Here is a 21,976-nt window from a genome sequence, read left to right on the forward strand (position 1 = left end):
ACCCACACCACTCCAGTCCATCTATTAATGTGATGTGAAACAAAAAGATGTAATACATAAACTAATAATGGTGTTTTCAACTTTAAACCACGGCACCCATTCACTGTAGAGGATCCACACATTTTTTTTCTTACAGTGATAGGCTAGTCAATGTTGTTTTATGTGGACATAAACAGCAGAAACAATCTTCAAAATATCTTGTGTCCACATTTTAATGAGCAATAAAAAATTGGGGGACATAGCCTAACCTTTACCTGAAGTAAATAAGTGAATGATTTGAATAATCTTTTAATCTGAGCTCTAAACAGCAGGTGATGGACACCAGTAGAGGACAGCACTCGCTCATACTTTAGTGGTCACCACCTTCTTGTCATTATAAATTAATTCTGTCTGTTGTGCGCAAAACATCTATTTTATTCTCTATTAACTGAGAAACCAAAACCTCTGCACAAGCATTTAACTAGACCTACAAATACAAAAAAAACTTATATATGTATATCACAGATAATCACATAATGAACCTATATTTGCTAGAAAAAAAATTGATAAATGTCCCTGTTCTCCTCTGAAATATACTTTGTTGGCTTGTCTTGCCTCTCGTTTAGCTTTATGCTTCTGTTGTAGAGCTCTGTTCATTTGTTATGCATGCTTTTGGTTTCAGGCAAAGCTCCCAGGTTGAATTAGTTGCATCACTTTTTTGATTCTTATCACGCCGCTGCATCCGTTTTAGCCGCTGTGTTTCCGAACACAGGCAATACTAGTTACTTTTAACATTTAAAAGGTTAAAAGTTGCGTCCGGTTGGAAAAGCTTATTTCTGGAAAGCTGGAAATAGCTGTCGTGCCTGAGGCGGTGCTCTCAAACGTGTGTCGACACACACATGCATTCAGAAAATCATGACAGACCTGCAACTGGGAATGGTAACATGGAAGATGTTGACCCAGATGTGACCAGCATCTGAACCTCAGATATGATTAGACAGGCACCATTGCCATGGATGACGTCTGGTTGATTTTTGAATGTTGTCTGTGACTGGAAGAAAATAGAGTATAAGAGATGAAGAACATGTCACACGATCATAATGAGTCTCACTGTCTTTGTTCTTCTGTAAGAACTCAACTGGCTTTTAATATGTATGAAACAATAGGATAAAATACTGTATAATACAACAGCAAGACAAGTACTCTATATGTCACAGTTGTCATCAAAATCAAGAATATCAAAAATAGTTAGTTAAGAGCGAATAGCATGTACAGTATGTTATATCTAAGTGAAAATTGTCTCTAAAGCAATTTTATTTTTATTTTTTCATGGTCCTAGTCTTGTTAGTCACAACGCATGAGTTTGATTTGAGGAACACATTTTTAAAATGTTTTGAATTAATGTGGGTTAATTAAGATTTTTGTTTATATATGTAGTTTTGTTAAAATAGTATTTAAGATTTAAAAATAGGTTTATTAATTTTAATAAATATTTTTATTATATCATTATGATAACAGGACAGTTGTATTACCCTAAACTGCATGTCAGAGTAGATTATCAATATCAGATTGATCCTTATAGCCCACCAGGCTGCACAATTTGAAGTTTCATTAAAGTCCGTGGCACGAACGAGGACAAGTTGCACACCAAAGTTTAATACTTAAGGTTTGTTTTGAATAAAATCAAATCTATGAACTTATTTCATGCTGTTTACTGTCAGTCAGGGATATTGTTTCAAAATAATGAGACAGAACATGAGCTGGATCTCTTTTCATAGGCAGGCGACATGCTCCTTATGAGCCTTGTTGTTGACAGCATGCAGGGCAATTAAGACTAGAAATGAAGCGCACGTGGCACAGTTTACCCCTCTATGAGCTGTTCAGATGCCAGGGGCTACAGTGAGCTGTCAACCTGTAGGATGTCTCTACAGGTACCTGTCACACACACACACACACACACACACACACACACATCCAACTTGTCACTGCTTCCACCATTAGAGAGTGACATGTGTACAAACAGCCCCATGCTACGAGATCTACAAAGCACACCCACACGGCATGTGGATTGTGACTTTAAAGGCAGGAATCAAATGAGCGTTGAGCAGGTAAGCATGCAGAGATGTGTTTTTAACACACATATATAACTATATATTCATTAAAGAAAATCTGAATTTTCATTGTTTCAATCAAAAGAAAATCTGAGCTGGTTGGCCTGCCACGTCTGATTACATCAACAGAAATGCATTTACAAATCAACCTTGCAACCACAAGAGAAGCAATCATCCAGAACACATTAGCTACAACACAGAACACCTTAGTAACCACCTAGCAGTCCTAAAAAACACTCACAATACCTTAGAAACCACCCAATACACTCAAGTAACTAACAATACCCAAGCAACCTGTCAGAACATCCTTGTAACAAGTGACATCCTAGCAATGATACAGAACACCTTAGCAACTGTCTAGCAAAGACCTTTGTCCGGCCAGAACACCCTAGCAACATCCACTTAGAGTACTTAGAGTATCTAACTGCCCAGAACAGCAATGACATGGCTTTCAAAATCCAAAATCTCTCATCAAACTACATACTACTTGAACATCACTCAGACATGAAATATATATATTTTTCGACATTCAAAGTTTATTTTGACAAACTTTTCTAGCTTTCATTTTGTCTTCTTTAATGTTTTTCATCAAAAGCAATTGTTCGTTATGTGTCTGAAAGGGTGCCGAGATGAAAAAACAACCACATTTGTATCACGATTCAGGACGGCACAGTGGAATATTCAACACTGTTAATTGCAGGCAGTATTTTTCCACAACACTACGTGCCATTTTGAAGCGGAAACCCTCTCAGGCAAGGTGAATTGATTGGTTTAGCACTTCAAAAGACACTTTACATAAAACCTGAGTCAGCATGAAAGGGCCTTGTGCTAGCAGAGGACTTGCACAAGACAGCAACCAACGTCAGATGTCTTTGAAAGGCCGACATGAACCAAATATTCAACGTTTGAGTAGCACAAGTAAAAAAAAAAAAAAAAAAATAGATATTTGCATCAGTAGGAAACATGTTAGTGGTGCTTGTCCTTGTAAAACTCGCTACCTTAGCCCCCACACAGAACAATTGAACAACTTTTCAGCAACCTCAACAAACAATTTAGTAACCACCCGAGCAACCACTCAGATGTTCTTAACCACCTAGCAACGTCCTAATAGCATTCAGAATATCTTCAGAAAACCAACAGAATACATTAAAAACAAGTAACAATATCCTAACAATGAGCAAGGACATCTTAAAAACCACAGGAACTACTCAAAACAGCTTAGCAACTATCTAGCCACAACCTAGCAATGACCATGGCACTAAGAAGTTTTTGTTGTTGCCAGGGTATTGATATGCATTGATAATTTTGGAGGTGTGTTACAATCAATTAACATAAGTATAAGCAATCTATCAAAGTGCGTTTCAGCCTTAGAGTAAAATGGAGTAAAAAAATAGGGTAAACGTTGGTGCATTCCATTTGTACTTGTGAGATATGAAGATACAATTGTGAGATAACGTTGAACTTACAAGAAATTAAGTTGCAATTATCTATTAATTGTTTTTTTCTTCCATAACAAAGCACCACTAAAAAGATAAGATGAGCCTGTCAAAATATGACTAATGAACACGTAGGTGTAAGTCAGCTTAGAGAGGGTGTAGACTGCCCTACATTGGTGGCATAACCTTTATTAAACTGTGACATTTACAGGAGTAGTTCCCCTGATTTGCCTGAGCAGGTTATGAAAGATCCTCTCCAGACCAGACAGGCCAGATATTCATTATTAACTCTCATGCTGTTAAAGGCAGGGTAGGTTATACATGTATAAACAACTTTCTTCCAAATTTGTTTAAACTTTCTATATATATATCAATGCATAATTAAAATGTAAGTACTCTGATAAAAAGAGTATAAAAATCGAGTGACTCTAGACCGTTTAATCTGTATTAAACACAGCTCATTATTTCCATTTCGGGACGAAACATAGGATTGGCTTAGGCGACTGTCACTCTCTCACAACCATGGCAACCACCCTTTTGCCACACATGACCTGCCCACTTGCGCGTGCACGTTTGATTTGAGGAAACAGCACGTTTGATTCAACAGGCACGGATCCTAGGAATACCAAAACAATGGCAGCGAAACAGCAAGCAAAATTCACAGTACCAGCCTATGCAGTTAGTGAAGACAAACCAGGCAAAAAAGGAAGACAGTAACAGTACAAGAAAAGGCAATGAACAAAAAGTCTTTGGATAAACAAAGAAATAAAACGCGAGTTAAAATCGGCGTGGCTTTCCAGCGATGGCGAGAACTGAGGGAACTCAAGGGGCTAAAAAGTGACTCCTTGATGGCTTTATTTCTGCTGGACAGGTAAATCTTTCTTTTTGTATTTTGATCATACATATTTTTTTCATGAAGCATGTGTCATTAGCACACGTAGCTGCGTAATATAGCTAACATAACATTACTTAGCGAGCCATAGTAGAGGCTTTGGAAGGAGCCCAGAAGGGAGGGGGTGGAGTGAATGGAAATAATGAGCTGTCTTTAAAACAGTCGTGAGAGGTCTACAGTCACTCGATTTTTATACTTTCTTTTTCAGAGTACTTACATTTTAATTATGTATTGATATATAAATAAAGTTTAAACAAATTTGGAAAAAAGGTTTTTTATACATTTTTTTTACCTACCCTGCCTTTAAACCAAATTCAATGTATGATTAATTCAATAAATGTTTTTATACAGACTGACTTTCCACATTTAGGTTCTCGCACTGAAGGGCTCAATATTTCAATGTTGTTCTGTTCATCAGAGCTCTTGCATCTGACCTGAGACTACAGTATGTCTCATGATGTCAAACAAGGGCTTGTACAAACATACACCACTAGTTCAGCTCCAGAAGAGCTTAATGCTCTACCAACCAACCAAGCAATGTCCTAGAAGTGGCCCTCCAGGAGCAAGACTAGGTACCCTTTACCTAAAACATAAGAACCACTAAGAAAACCTTAGCAACCATCTAGCAATAATCTAGAAACCAGACAGAATACTTTAAAAACTAGCAATGTTGTAGGGATGCTCTGTCTCATGCATTGCCTTGTGGAATGATTAAATTAGCAGATCTGGGCTTGCATGATATCAGATTTTATCACAGTGCCTTGGTACTGCCACAGTACTTTATAATGGTAGACAAATATCTTGCACTTGAAAATAAAACAAGCAATACACAGTGCCTTGCAAAAAAAATTCAGAGGCTGTTTCATCATTTTTCCAAGGCTTCAACATGGTTCTTTTAAAGTCATGGCTTCTTTTGTGCCATCCTCAGATGTTATGCAGAGCTCTTGACATGCTTGACTGCTGCACCTTTATTCTGCTCTCGGCTCCTGAACTCTGGAGCTTCTTCAAATATATTGTTGGCCTCTCTGTGGCACTCTCACAAGTCTGGGAGGTTTGATATAGCTTCCATTTCCTAATAACCCAATATGTTGGGCCCACTGGTGCAACAAGTGGGCCCAACAACTATAATACTGTTTTTAATCTTTCCCCAATTCATGCATTAATTTTTACTTTATTTCTAACCTGTTTGGAACACACTTCAATGTTCTTTTCTACAGCTATCATTCATCAAGAATGATCAATTACTTAGGGTTTTTGTATGAATATGTGGCGGAAATCTTATGTTATTCACAGGTAGAAGTAACAGCTAGAAAATTGTACTACTTAAAGGGACAGTGCTCCTCAAAATGAAAAATGTGCATCGTATAAACACCCTAATGTGATTGCAAATCTATATGGCTTTCTTCTGTAGACAAAAATGAAGAGATTTAAAGATCTCTCAAGCTTCAAAAAGGTAATACGGGTCATTAAAGGGCCATAATTGTAGTGTAAAACTAATTTGTACAGTGTAGTGAATAGCACATTCCAGGGCCCAGTTTATGGCGGGGCCCCTCTCTGACCACAACAGTGGACAAAAGTTTGCTACATTTTGATTGGATCTTGGTGGACTAACATAAGCAAACTGTCCCACACCATTAGACAAAAATGCAGTCAGCAGTCAGACATCTCTTATTGGGCCAGGGTACCAAGCCTGGGAAGGATGTGGATGTGACGAGTGGGGGCGGGGCCGATAGACGTGGGAACAGAGCGAGGCCGCAGGAGTGATTGGAGATGAGCGACACCTGTTCGACCCACCGGTCTCGAGTCCCACGGAGGAGATGGAAGGATATAAAACTGGAGCGACGACAGCTAAGGACGAGAGAGGACCAGGCCTGGGATTTAGTTTGTGTTTGCTTTTTATTTGTGCGCGATAGTCATCCGCGAGGGGCTGTTGCGCTGTTTTGTGTTTATTTTGTTATTAAAGTCTTTATTTGATTGTCCGCCGGTTCCCGCCTCCTTCTTCCCATGTCCCCTCACCGGAAAGGAATAAAGGTACCCTTCCAAAAGACACTCCTTGTTCTGAGACTCCCGTCCAGAGAGACAATAGCGGATACACAGTTCTGAGTCTCAGTCCTGTAAGGGGAGAGACAGAAACAGATCACCAACATTCATAGTCTCCAGCCTGTGTGGTGGGAGATACTAACAGAAACAGCTTGTTCTGAGTCTCAGACTTGAAAGGAGAGAGACATCAACTGATACATTCAACGTTCTGAGTCACCCGTCCAGAGAGACAATAACAGATACCAAGTTCTGTGTCTCCAGTTTTTGAGGCAGCATCAGCTACGACCATGTTCTGAGCCTCCAGCCTGCAAGGAAAGAGATACCCTGGGTTCTGAGTCTTTGTCCAGTAAGACAACAACAGATGTAGCACACCCTGAGCCTCCATTTTAGAGAGACAAAGCAGATTGAACAAGTTCTTGGTCTCTAGCCCAGAGAGGCAAGACATTTGCAACAAGGTTAAGCTCCAGCGAGCAAACCTTCACTTCAAGGTACTTTTGACTGCATGTTCCAGACTAAGGACCTTCTACACCTACTCCAGAGCCACGTCTGCACAAAGATTTTAGGGCCTTTTGGTACTCCAGGAGATCAGAGTCCTATAGCGCTTTGTCTTCAAGGTTATTAAAACAGATTCCTGTGCTATTCCCCACTGCATTTTTACCAGCACAACCAGTGGAAGAAGTCACCTCAACCAGACTGCTAATTCAACCACAAAGAATGTAAATTTCACTTATCCAAACCTCTTCTAGAGACTGTGGCTGTTGTATATTATAATATTTTGATTTTCTAATTTGCATTACGTGTTGCATAACTGATCAGTTAAGAACAAATAATCTCTCAATTTATTTGTTTGATAAGTGCACTCATTCAATGCCATGATGCACCTCAAATGACGCATGTACAGCCAATGTAACAGAACAGCTAGCCACTAAAGTATACCTATGCTAAGAGAGTGTAATGCAGAATTCCTACAAAATGGTGTGCACAAGAATTTGCTCATTCATTTTCATTCATTCATTCAGTGGACAAACCCTATACTCATAGCTATGCCCTAATCCCTTCAAAGGGTTTACCCTCCAGAGTGAGAGCTTCGAAGGTGTAGGGGACCAAACAACTGTTTCTTGAAGTGCTTTTCTGGATCATCATCACGTGCCCACACGGAGGCACCTGTAATGTTGAGACTTGTAATCAAAAGAAATAAATCAGACGAGAAGACTCATTGTTTTCAACTACTTATATAATATGTTTTTCAGAACATCTTTGTGTGTGTGTTTCACAGAAGAAATAAAGTCATATGGTTTTGAAACATTTTTATTTTAAACCTTTACTGGTACTAACCCTTTAAATAACATGGCAATGTCAAGTTTAAAAATATCGAACTCAATTTCAACAAAACGTTTTAAAATTCAATTAAATTGTAAAATAAAATCCCGTTAAGGCTTTGATACTTGTGTAAAGTACTTAAGTGACTCAATAACTCAATAAACCACCATGTGTGTATATGCTTTTTTTATATAGTTTTTAATGACTTGCATAGGAGAAACCACTGTAGCTCCTTGTATTCATGTGAGTGAAAGCCTTCCTCATTTGAAAGAGCAGGATTGAGTATTGTGTTCTCAGTATGGTCTAAATGACGTTAATTGCTGCAACTAAAAAGACTTTTCAGATGAGTGTGGCATGGATTCCTCCCCCTTGTTGTGTCTTTTGCTGAAAGCGTAGTCACAACGATGGCTTCGATGGTAGGTGGGTGGGTGTGTGTTTTGGCTAGTTGTCTCATGCAATAAGCTTCTTCTCCCACACAGTGATTCACAGAGCAGGCTATACATATACAGTAGCCTATAAAACAAAAGAATCTGTAAGAAACAGTTTACTTTCTTTATTATGCAACATTCAGCCTACTGTATTGTTTGTTGTGCTCACATTAGTGTTGTATTACCTATATTTAAGAGAAGAAACAGAATTTTAAAGGGATAGTTCTTGCAAAAATAAAAACTTTGACATAATTTACTCCCCTCATGTCATTCTAAATCAGTTTGATTTTCTTTCTTCTGCAGAACACAAAAGATGATATTCTGGTGAATACTTGTACTGTTTTTATCCATACAATGAAAGTCAAAGGGGCCCAAAACCATTTTGGACCCCACTGACTTTCATGGTATGAAAAAAAAGGTGTACATTTTTTTAAAAATGATTTTGGACAAGCTAAAATATTTGTATTATTATTATGTGTGTGCATTTCAACCCACTATAAAAATACAGCTGCATACCTGAATTCAGAAATCTATGAGTTGAATGCAAAAACATTAAGGGCCATTTAAGATAGCACGGCTCTTTTACTAAAAACAACATCCCACACCATAAAAGGTTTTCTGGATCATTTCACATTACCCATGAGTCACCACAATTATCATTAAGACACCTTGAGCTTCAAACAAACAGCCCAACACTAAGGCTCACAGAAAGCTTTCTCCTTGGTTTTGATCCGATTCTCTATTGTTTAAACCTACTTGCATCGTTTTACACATTTGACCCTAACTGCTGTGGCCTTTTCAAAGAAAATTATACTCACAATATTAAAACCAGTTATAGAACTGGCATTATGTAATACAGTGAGTTCCATGAATCATGTACATTAGCCGGCACACTGTACAAAAAAATCAGTGTGTCGGTTTGAAAAACCATAGAGGGTAAAATAAGGAAGAATTCACAGCGGGAGCTCTAGCAACAACACTTTAAAGCTCTTCACCTGCTGCGGCCCCACCGTGAGCCTCTCTTTGCCTCTCTGAGCACCTGATTATGCTGAGAAAGGCTATTTTATACCACGCTATTGTGAAACAAATGTCTGGATGTCGTCGGCACATCTTTCCCCGGTTTATTCCTGACATCTCCAATAATAGCTTCCACTCAAGCTTCAATGATACTTATGTTATTCGAGCACTTTCTTTAGCTGTGGTTTGACCATCTTCTTGATTAAAGTGGAGTGGGTGACAGATCAGAAGGACATGATATGATTTCATCTGCTTCCTTCCTAAGATGGGCTTGAGTATAAAAATAAGTCAAGCATAAATGCCTGTAAATACAGTTTTTCTGCATGGTGCAGGAACAATGAAACACTGGACTGAATATAATTCTCTGCCCAGTGCATCTATTTTTGAACCAGGTGAAGATGTAATACATATACTACTATGAAAATCCATAAAAAATAAGGAGAGTAATGTGAGGAGTGTTCATTTAGTTTTACTCACACAGCAAATGTGCTTCCAGCGGAGGAGAGACAAAGGTGCTAATATGGTGAGTGCAGTAATTTAACAACCACTGTTATTTTGACATGGTTAAGTATAAGTTAATCAACGGTATAAATACAAAAACGGATGGATATACTTCTGTTCTATTTAGGTTCACAGCCCTTTTAATGGCTATCTTGTTTTGGAAGGAAGAAGAAATGGAAGAGATGCTTTGGAAGTGTAAGTATGGCCCTCATAACTGTGATAAGAGAGCATAGCTATTTAAACATACCCCAGTTTCACAGACAAAGTTTAAGGCTAGTCCCAGACTAAAATGCATGTTCGAGCTGGCTTACCTCAAAATACATTCAACATGTCTTCAAATATATCAGTGCCATTGTCTTGGATTTTCATAAAAGCCATTTAAATATCCTAATTTAACTAACAAAGTCCTAGTCCTGGCTTAATCTAAGCCTTCTCTGTGGAACCGGGTCTATATGTTCAAACTTGGAAGTTATTCAAGAACAGAACAATTTCCTTTGTACACATCAGGTATTTACATAAATTTAAATCACTTTATGCACAAAAAATGCACACTTATCCCACCTTCACACCAAAACTACAGATCAGCAGTATGTCATGTGAGATAACTGAGACCTGTTCTGTATAATTATTCATATAATTATTCATAATAACATGATGTCACATGAACAGCTCAGAGTAGAACGTCACAATGTTGTCCTAATTATTACATGATTAAGAACCCTCAGTGTTGATCAAGAAAGACCACAGCTAAACCATACTGATACTTGATACTTGGACATATCGTCCCAAAAATGTCTTTTTGAATTAAGTTCCATTGGAGTCATCTAGGGGTCGCTGCTGACATAGAAAAGCATATCTCCACTCAAGTATTGAGAACATTATTATAAAACCTATTCTACAGTATAATGCATTTTGGCAGTCACTGAAAACACTTGACTTTTGTAGGTAATTTACTATGAAATAACATTTTCTTAGAATTGTAGACCTTTCGATCATATGCTAGCAAAAAAAAAAAAAAAAAAAGATTCTAATAGACCAGGGGGCAGGAAAAATCACTTATTCTTCCTTCTAGAGAACTCAAGCATAATTTCATTGAGCCCTCAAGGTTTTAATACATCATAAATGTCCCTCAAATCTAAAGTTAGGTTGTTCTGAATTCATGAATTTCACCAGCCTGAAATCACATAGTGATACCAACCATACTTAACCCACTTATAAGTCCTCTTGAATTTTACATTCAGAGGTAGCAGTCTGAAAACCACATTAGCACCTATTGAGATTATTGGTGCTAAAAACTAGCGTTCATTCAGCTTTTCTCCATTAGCTTTTGACGCATGAGAACACAATTTAGTGTTGAGTGTTTCAGAGAAAACCACTTCAAATCCTTTCACTGTAGGACAAAATTTCCCCCCTACAGCTTTTTGGAGAAGATCAAGGGCGCTAAACAATGTTAGCAAAGCTAATCATTATTCTAAGGCCACTTTGAGGGCCTTTAGTGTCACTAAACCAATTAGTTTATGCTAAGCAACTATAATAATAAACTTGTTGTTGCATATTGGTTTGTTACATTTTTTTTTTTTACTTGTCTACTAATGTTGTTGTTATGTAGTCAATACGTTGTTCTGGGTGTGTTCTAGGGTGTTTTACTTGTTTTTGTCATCCACTAGACAGAAATAATTTGTGTAGAAAATTATAGCACACTTTTTTGCAACAATTAGCGTGATTACAGTATGATTCATGTCTGCAGGGATAAATAATACACCAAAATCTAACACTTGTAATACTACCTTTTCACATTAATGATGATTGTTTGGCATTAATGACCAATGCTTAAAAAAACTGCAGATGGGTTGAATAAAAATGTAATTTCACTTTCTGACAGTAGGTGGTGCAGAATTACCCCAGTTTCTGCGGTACTCAAAAGCGCAGTGCATCATGGTTGTGGATTTGAGACATGTGAGAACGACTGCCTGGCTCAGCGAGGTGTAGAAGATATCTGTAAGCTGTTTAACACAGTCTCTCAGTACATGGCCAGGTATGTCGTCACGACCCGCAGCCTTGTGTGGGTTAATCCTAGATAGGGTCTTTCTTACATCGACTAAAGATAGACAGAACGCCTGGTCATAGGGAGGTAACTTCTAAAGTATTCAGCATATGGTGTTTGTCAGTGATTACGGCTTGGAAAATGATCATCTTGTGCATGTGCCAGTCTCACGTGAGGGCTGTGGCACATGCAGGGCTGATGGTTTGGCATTGGTATGCGCTGATGCATAAATGCATGAATGAAACCAGGGCCTGGAAGTGAGCCTGAATGAGCAGCAGACGCTGGTCCATCAGTGTGCAATCAAATTAAAGTATCTGAATAAGGAAATATCATTAAGATATAGCAATTTTATATCTTATACAGCCTTATGCCCATTGCTACACGGATCTCTCTGGATTCATTTACATTTATGATATTTATCTGATACTCCAGAGTGGCTTAATGAAAGTGATCTGACATAAGAAACCGCCGTGGTCAACAGATGGCAAGCATGACATTCAGAAAGACTAATGCCAGGAATAAAAAAATCATTAACTGTAAAACAACTAACTATAGATAGCTATGTCAACACAGATTATTTATAACAGTTTACAGTAGCTTCAGTCAACGTGTCAATTATTACATAACATTGCATATATAGTGCTTAGCTGGTCAGTAGTTCATATGCACTCATAAATAAATATATATGATAATATTTTGATATAATATATGCTAAAATAAAATAAAATCTGGGAAAAAGCCCAGCTGATATTTATGGTCAATGTGGGTGTGTGGATAAAAGCCCCTTTCAGGTGAAAGGCAGGATCTCATTTTTTTTCTCCCAACCTTTCCAGCCTTTCTGTGTTGCCATGGATGAGAGAAAGAGAAAAGACATTCGGACACAAAGGTGCTTTTTTAATGCTAATGTGGGACGATTTTCTTGCTCTGTGTGCTTTATTGATGAACTGCGTCAGTTTTCAACTCCCTGGGATTGCTACTGTCTGGTGTTTTGAATTAAATAAAGGGGATAGAAATCGGGATTATGACTGCTTGTTTAATTTATATTTTTATTTAAACATTATTTATTTTTGTTGAGCCTTGCTGCTCAAATAGAAATATAATCACAAACAAAGTGTTTACTTCAGATCTTACTGTAATCTTAGTGCTCTCTATTTGTCAGCCCTGAATCAACATTGATGGAGTTTCCCGTCATCCAGGAATTTAGCTGACTTTCCATGTCATATAATCGTCAGTGACAGAGCAGATCCCTGGGCCTCCAGAAGGTGCTGTTTGCAGTCTGTCTAATGGCTATTAAGAATTGATTATGTAATATGCTGCCCAATAATTTAGTAGGGCACCAGCAGGCACCTGTTCTGCTCTGATGTGGCCTGGAGGCATAGTTGATTTGCCCTGATCCATAGGTTCAATCACCAAAAAGCCAATGAGTTCATCTGAACAAAGAAACAATGAGCTAATTATATAGGGAGGAAAATGTGAGGTCATATCCATGATCATATCCGCAATATCCCTCACATACATGGTATCACTGGTGACTGGGGAAAAAAAAGTTAATCATATAATTTAAATATCATCAAAAAGTTGATTTATTTCACTAATTCCATTCAAGAAGTGAATCTTTTTTATATTATATTCATTCGTTATACACAGACACACATATTTCAAATGTATATTTCTTTAAATTTGATGATTATATCTGACAACTAAGGAAAATCACAAATTCAGTATATTATAGATTATAGAAAATTACTTAGGACCAATACAAAGAAAGGATTTTTAGAAATCTTGGCCAACTGAAAAGTATGAGCATGTACAGCACTCAATACTTAGTTGGGGCTGCTTTTGCCTGAATTACTGCAGCAATGTGGCGTGGCGTGGAGTCGATCAGTCTGTGGCACTGCTCAGGTGTTATGAGAGCCCAGGTTGCTCTGATAGTGGCCTTCAGCTTTTCTGCATTCTTGAGTCTGGCATATCGCATCTTCCTCTTCACAATACCCCATAGATTTTCTATGGGGTTAAGGTCAGGCGAGTTTGCTGGCCAATTAAGAACAGGGATAACATGGTCCTGAAACCAGGTACTGGAAGCTTTGGCACTGTGTGCAGGTGCCAAGTCCTGTTGGAAAATGAAATCTGCATCTCCATAAAGTTGGTCAGCAGCAGGAAGCATGAAGTGCTCTAAAACTTCCTGTTATACGGCTGCGTTGACCTTGGACCTCAGAAAACACAGTGGACCAACACCAGCAGATGACGTGGCACCGCAAACCATCACTGACTGTGGACACTTTACACTGGACCTCAGGCAACGTGGATTGTGTGCCTCTCCTCTCTTCCTCCAGACTCTGGGACCCTGATTTCCAAAGGAAATGCAAAATTTACTTTCATCAAAGCACATTTGGACCACTCAGCAGCAGTCCAGTCCTTTTTGTCTTTTGACGCTGTCTGTTGTTCAAGAGTGGCTTGACACAAGGAATGTGACAGCTAAAACCCATGTCTTGCATACGTCTGTGCGTAGTGGTTCTTGAAGCTTTAGGCAGTGGGCTGGAGTGAGTTGCCGGGGGGACGGATGAACTCGCTCTAGTCAACAGCCTCGAGCGTCCATGGCGGCAGACTCCTTTGTCCTGCTCGATGGCACCGCGGACTCACCACAGCGACGAGGGATCTCCGGCAGCGCGTCCCTCTTTCCTCCCGGGTTTCAGCACCAGTGTAACAATATAAAAACTTCACAATCACAGGAAGACAGAGGCGGGAACCGGCTGACATTTAAATAAAACTTTAATAACCAAATAAACACAAAACAGCGCGACAGCCCTGACTTTTTATGGCATATTAATTTATCCATAAAAAAGATAAAAGATAAATGAACTATAAAATAAATAATCATAAAAACAACATTTAAAAAATCTGATCAATCATAACCATTAATCTTATTATTAATCTTATTTAATTATGATTTAATTAGACACTTGATAACTGAAAATATTTGTTTTTATGGCATATTAATCCATGAAGAACATAAGTGTTAATTTAACTCTAAAATGCTATGAACAAATCTCAACAAAACAACATAAAAAATATAGACCAGAACCATTATTTTTACTATTTATTCTTAAAAAGAAACATTGTGTTTAAAACAGTCTTCACTTTTTTTTTCATGGTGGACCGTAACACGTTTGTAGTTAAAGAATCAGCCTTAGGCCTGCATGCTTGTTCTCTGTGGACATCACAGGCTTCCAAAAAAAGAATTGTCAAAAGCTTCACATCTGCATTCATATGTGTTCTTACATGCATCATGTCTAAAAGGTGTATCCTGTTTACATAGCTATAAATAGATCTTAACTGTAATCAGCAACTTGTCATAGTTGTTAAGTGCAGAGACAGTCTTGGTTGCTCACCATAGCGTGTGTATGTGTGTGTGGACACGTCTGTGTCAGGATTACAGTGACTACATAACCCAGGCCAGCTGCATTCGTCTCCAGATGGATCCAGTATGTGCCAGACTTATATGTGCCCAGCAAACCTAATGATCTCTTAGTACAGTACTTTAAATGAAGAACCAGTTAATTCAGAGCATTGTAAAGGGAAGGGAGCTATTCCTTTAATTGATAGTTGACTCAAAAATGAACATTTGATGTTAATTTACTCACCCTCAGGCCATCCAAGACTTAGGTGACTTGTTTTCTTGAGTAGATCAGCAAAGAAGATTTTTAGCTGAAACTGTGGTCCTTGGTGATTGATAAAAAGTCAGCGGCTGCCCATATCTGAGAATAAAAAAGGGGAACACAAAATTAATACCCATGGATCCTGACGATATATTGAAGTCTTATGATGTGAAACATCATAAATCAACAATATTTACAGTTTTATCAACCCGTAATCCATTGGCAAATCCATAGGCAAACAGTCCAGAGAGAGGTCCGGTTTTTGAACAAATCATCCTTTTGAACTAGTTGAACCAGTTCACCAAATAAGACTGAACCAACTGAAACCGTTTGCGACTCGTGCCGCACAGATCTACTAATTACTCAATCAAAACTCACTTTCAGACATGCCTGACAGTTGTGGAGACCCTGATATGCATATGCGTGAACCGAGCACTTGAATGAAGGGGCGAAATGAGTTGTCATAGAGTCTTTCACACCTGCAATAATGAAAGATACTGGCAAGCTGAAATAAGATATTTATGAGGTCAGAACTGTAGAGATAGGAGAGTACACTTACCTCTTCAAAGCTTAGCTTCCGAACGGTTGGGAATATCAATTTCTTTTTTCATGTGGTCAGCATGTCATCAAGTCATAAACACGACAGAGGAACATTGTGACCCCCAAGCAAAATCAATTATATGAATCAGGTTATGAAAGGTTTACCAGAGTGCAAAGTGAAATGTACTGAACTGTAAATGACAAGGTGTTAATAACGGCAGATGCTTGGTGCAAAAAGTATTAGGTTGCGAACTGAGACAAATGAGAATATTTAAAGCCCAGTTATTAATCAGATTCAAGCTAATCTTTGTCATCCATGACTTACATTGAAGGAAGAACAACCACTTAGCAACAGGGTTGCAAAGAGGCTATCATTTTCTGAAAGTTTCCAAAAAATTCTAGAAAGAGTGTTTCCAGAAATTTATCAGAATTTTTCCACCTCTTTGCAGCCCTATTTAGCAACCACCTAGAATACCCCAACAAAAACCTACCAATGCCCAAACAACCACTCATAATGCACTAGCAAGCATTTAGCAATTTGCTGTAAACATTTAAAACACCTTAGTTATTTTATGTCCCGTGAACCACCCCCAATACCATAACAACTGCACAACAACTGGCAACCATCCAGAAAACCATACAAAACCAAAGACCATACACCTTAACAACTGCATATCAACCCGTCAACCCTCCAGAACACCATGGCAACTGAATACCAATGTCTTAAAAAAGCAACTGCATAACACCTTGGCAAACCACAAAAAAAACACACAAAACCATTTAGCAACCACAAATCAGTGTTCTACCAGTTGCATAAAAATGCACTAAAATATTCAGAACAGCCTAGCAGCATCATATCAATGCCCTGTTAACCACCCAGAACAACAAAGCAATAGCACAAAAATGTGCTAAACCTGCTGTGCAAACACCTCAGCAACTGCATAGCAACACCCTGGCAACCACCCATAAAATACATAAAAACCTTTTGCAACCTCAATTAGCAATTAGCACATAGCAACGCAGTCAACCACCCAGAATGCCCTAGGAAATGCACAGTGATGTGATATATACAGGATATATATTATATACTGTAGTGCGTTATACAATACTGATTGTGTCAAATTAGCATATATATTAGTCTAAGTCAGCCAATGAATGTTCCTAGAATTAGTCGGGTGTTTTTAAGGAGGGACATCCATGCAAGCTTCATGGGAGTATAAGAACATCTATGCAAGTGGTTACCTTGAGAGCAAGGACCAGTGAAAAGATGGAGAGCCAGGGTCAGGTTGCCATGTGGAAGCCACATGAAGCTCAAATGGGCATTGTGCATGACTGAGCCGATTCATTTTCCCATGCTGTGACGCAGGAACATGAAGCTACTCTCATAACCGTGACCTGCTGATTACGTTCAATGACCAAGACACACTGACTCTATATACAGAAGGCAAACAAGTTCAATTAACTCCAAATGTACTGTAAACACACACGACAGGCAAATAAATTGATGTTAAATTGCAAGGTCTCACTTCTCCCTTGATGGGTAGCAGGGCCTACAGAGGCTCACAGCTGAGGTCAGATGTTAGGATTTTGAAAGACATCCAAATCTGCCCCAACAGAAGAACCTAGCCCACAAAATGTAAGTGTTTGTAAAAGTCATGCCTGTGTAATGTTTCATGCTGTTTAGTAGAAGCAGGAAGAAAATTAATACAATTTAACAGATTTTTTTTTTTTTACTGTGTACACTGATTATATTAATGCAAGCAGTACCTCGTGATTTCTGTGCTTTTGAAACAGTTGCATTGGGGAAATCCATGGTTTGCATTGCAGCCCTTTCCCAGCACAAGCACTCAAATTATTACAGCTTACAAGAACTGTGTAAACAGACTGTTTAGGGAACTTTCGTTTTACATTTCTGATACAAAAGGAAGATACACAACTGAAGAAAAAGTCAATCCGTCTGTGTGTGCTGTGATATGGTTTTCAGAGTAGGCTACTGATATATTTTGCATAATTGGATGGCAATTTTTTCAAGATCCCCAGTAATGGAAAATAAATGTTTTCAATGGCATTCAATCTGATTATTATCGACAAGAATCACTATATTACTATTTTACTTTAAAGGTTTTGGTCAACCATACCTAACCCTAAATATTAACCTTCAGTGCATAACCTGTCCCAGTCTGTTTGGACATGAATGTACATCAAATCAAGCAGCTTGCTGAGAAGAGGTGTGATGTCATTTTTCATAGTGATTGGACTTTTTTGGCACATTTGCAAAGCCATAAATTTCAAATCTCACACAATACCTCACAAAGTATTACAGTAAGCACAACTTTTTTTTTTCAAACACCCAAGTTCACCCAAAAACGGAACAGGTTTGGAACATTTTCATTTCATTTTTAGGTGAACTATCCCTTTAAAATGTACAGTAGTATTTGTTTCCTCATTTTCATCCTCGTCTTTCTATCCAGGAGAAATGAAAACAAACTGTGACCTCACCATGTCACAAGACTTACTGAACAGATCTCAAATAATCTCTCGGCCACGATCAAAACAAACATAGCCACCTCAAACATAAACTAGCTGTGCAATTGGAAAGCCAAGCCAAGAGTCTGTCAAAATACAAACAGACTATAAGGAAAGTGTGCTTTGTATCATCTCCATTGTTGGAATCGCATGGAAGGAGGCTAACAAAGATAAACAAACACACAGGCATTACTGTAAATGACTGGTTTACTTTATTCACTGAAGGAAGTGCTATTCCAAAAGTTAATTTAGGAAAAACCACAATTCATTAAACATACAAATAAAGTGGCATCTGAAACGGTCACTCATTCACTCAAGATTCACCATCTTGTCCTGATATCAAAGTGATCTGCTCTTGAATCAACAGTAAGCTGTATTGTTGTATACAGCATGATGTCATGGCCATTTGAGAGAACAGGAAGTAAATTTGCCAGTTGTCAATTGCAGTCCATGTTGACTCTCATAGAGTGCAAATACAGCCAGATGTGACTGACAGTGAAACACAATAACACGGATAACCGATAGCTATTAACCGGATGAAAATATGAGCCACACGATATGTTCATTTATTAATGAGGTGGACAAGTGACAAGCTAATTGTCTTGTTTTCCGAAAACAGAGGTGTTGCTATGCATTAAATCATCATGTAGACATCACGTTTGGTGCTAAAACTGGTTAATATCCACGTCAGAACCACATGCTTATCAGCTTTACTACAACATTCTCCTGTCGAGGCTTAGATAAGACTCACTTTTCCTGTTGTTAGCATTAGCTCACACACTATCTGCGTTTTCTTTTCTTTCTGGGAAAATACAAAGCCGAAGCTTTAAAGGTACTGACGTCATGGTGATTGTTCTGTTCTGTTGTAACTGGGACTTCAGTAACAAGCACGGAAACATGCAGTTGTTCTGGATGTTCTTGTGGTGTTCATCTCATCTCCTGATTTTAAACCCACTGATCTTACCGTGACTAGCCAGACAGAACATTCCTGCCGAGAATGCCATCTCCGAGGAGAGGACAATTCAATACCTGGCTCCCTAATCAGACACTTTGAGTTATCTAGTGCTGTGCCTGGCACAAGGAGATTACAACATGTTTGCTTTAGCTGGTGAACCCAGCTGACTAGCTTAGCGAATATAAATTTACGTAACTCGTGCCGCACTGTTTGTTCCACAGATACTGTTGATGCATCACATTTTTTGAGGAGAAATGTTTTTAGCAGCACTCTAGCAACTGCACATTAACATTCAGAACACCTTAGCAACCAAATGGCAACACCCCTTTTGATGTCATTTAGCATGAATGATTACATTCACTACATAATACTTCATTCATCTGAAACAAGAGTATAAAGTACTGCGAAATAATTCCCCCATTCTGCAACTATGAAGATTTCATATCTTAAGCCAGTGCTTGGTGGAGCTTGTATGGTGTTTAATTGGTTAATTAGAACAGAATATTCCTCTCTGTCCCAGGAACATAGAGATTCACCTGCGTAACCAAGCAACGGCTCTCTCGCTGGACACCAGAGAGGACCTGCCTTCCTTTCCAGTAAAGACGACCACTTGACACGGAGCCATATGAATACAGCATCTTCTGCAAAGCTCTGGAAATATCTGAATGACACAATGCAACACGACGTTTCAGCTGCATATGGCAAATGCCCTTCTGTTTTTATTTATTTATTACCTTATATCAATTGCATTTTTGCAATTATAGAAATTATTATAGGCAATTATAGGCAATATTTTACATTTAATATAATACTATTTAATATAATATAATATAATATAATATAATATAATATAATATAATATAATATAATATAATATAATATAATATAATATAATATAATATAATATAATATAATATAATATAATATAATATAATATAAGAATGGGCTATAATATAAAAAATAATTATGTGGCAAAGTTAATATACATTTTCAAAATATTAGTAAAAATATATAATTACTTAATTTGGTATAATATAGAATAATATAATATAAACAAAATAATAGGATATAAAAGTGCTTTATGTAGCAATATAATTATAAATTTCAAGATATTAATAAATATAATTAAATATAATTACAAAAATAATTAATTTAGTATGAATAAATCAACCTGACTACATTAAAAAAAAGGGCAGATCAAGAATGAATGATGAAAACTTTCAAAAGTGTTACTTCCAAGACATGAAAAGTAGTGCAGATTAATAAGATCTTAAAATCTTTCTATATCCAACATAAAATCTTTTTATGATCACTATAAACGACTCTTGGTAAGTGAAATCCTTTAAAATCCTTAAATGGCTGAGAGAGCCCTGCAAATCATGGCACACTTTTCACAGCGGTTTTGATATGAAAGGCAAACCAACACGTGGCAATCAGCCGCTAACAAGCAGTGGGAACCACCTGTGAATCCCCATTTGTAACACAACCGTGTCAGCTGAATCAACATGGAATACAAATATGGCTGCTCTATCTGCTTTCACACAGGCTCTATTGCAATGGCCTGTTAAGCCATAAACAATGTTCAGATGTAAGTGCAAAGGGGGCATCAGGTGCAACACAATGCTGATGGTAACCCAGACTGAGAAAACCCAATGCACCAAGCTCCCTGAACAATAAACACAATAGCCTGGTGGTCTTTCCCTTTCATGTGTGCACTAGAAGGGGGTTACACATATGTCACTAACAGAAAACACAAGAGGGGGCTTCTCACAGGAGCGTCATAATGAATAGCTGAAAAGACTCAAAAACACTGTGGAGAATTAATGTTCAAGTAAAGGACAATTAAAGTGACCCAGTTGTTATCGCAAAATAAACCCTGACAGATGGATTAAGACCACCTAAGTGGGTTTGCGTCACCTTAAAGGGTTTATTGCAGTTCATTTTTCTTCCAAATGATGGTTTTGTTAGATAAAGCACACAAAGTGGAATATGCAGTCCTTACAAAGACTAAACAGACATGTTAAGATTAATTTATTTCCCATCTGAACAGATTTGGAGAAATTTAGCATTACATCATTTGTTAACCAGTGGATACTCTGCAGTGAATGGGTGCCGTCAGAATGAGTGTCCAAACAGCTGATAAAAACATTACAATAATTAATACAAAAATGAACATCTTGTGAAGTGAAAAGTTGTGTGTTAAAAAAGTAATCTTGTCTGAATCGGGAGAGAAATATGCAAAGAGCAAGCACTGTTTACAAGACAAAGTCTAAAACAGCTATGATTATGTTAGTGGATTTTGATGTGAAAGGACAACAGGGGACGGACATTTTCACATAAGAAACCCCTATTATGGATTAAGGACCCATATTCTGGCCAAAAGCAATGGTTTAAAGTTAAAACTTCTTAATGCTGGGATTGTTTTATACAAACACACAGCTTTTCACTTCATAAGATGTTAACTGATTGACCTAAGTAGTGTGGATTACTTGTGGATTACTGTGATGTTTTTATCAACTGTTTGGACTCTC

At 37.9% G+C, this 21,976-nt stretch overlaps 1 long non-coding RNA gene across 2 annotated transcripts; it reads right to left on the reverse strand.

The window, feature by feature from the left end:
• Positions 1-515: 515 nt before the first annotated feature.
• On the reverse strand, positions 516-20,070 carry LOC132133731 (uncharacterized). Of its 2 annotated transcripts, none has more exons than XR_009429216.1 (3): positions 19,982-20,070; positions 15,410-15,523; positions 516-1,030 (listed from the first exon to the last, which is right to left on the reverse strand). It is a non-coding gene; the product is annotated as an uncharacterized LOC132133731 (long non-coding RNA). The 2 variants fall into 2 exon arrangements; XR_009429217.1 differs by lacking the exon at positions 516-1,030 and adding an exon at positions 14,890-14,976.
• Positions 20,071-21,976: the final 1,906 nt, after the last annotated feature.

This window comes from Carassius carassius, chromosome 50 (genome assembly GCF_963082965.1).
Source record: "Carassius carassius chromosome 50, fCarCar2.1, whole genome shotgun sequence".
Taxonomy (NCBI): domain Eukaryota; kingdom Metazoa; phylum Chordata; class Actinopteri; order Cypriniformes; family Cyprinidae; genus Carassius; species Carassius carassius.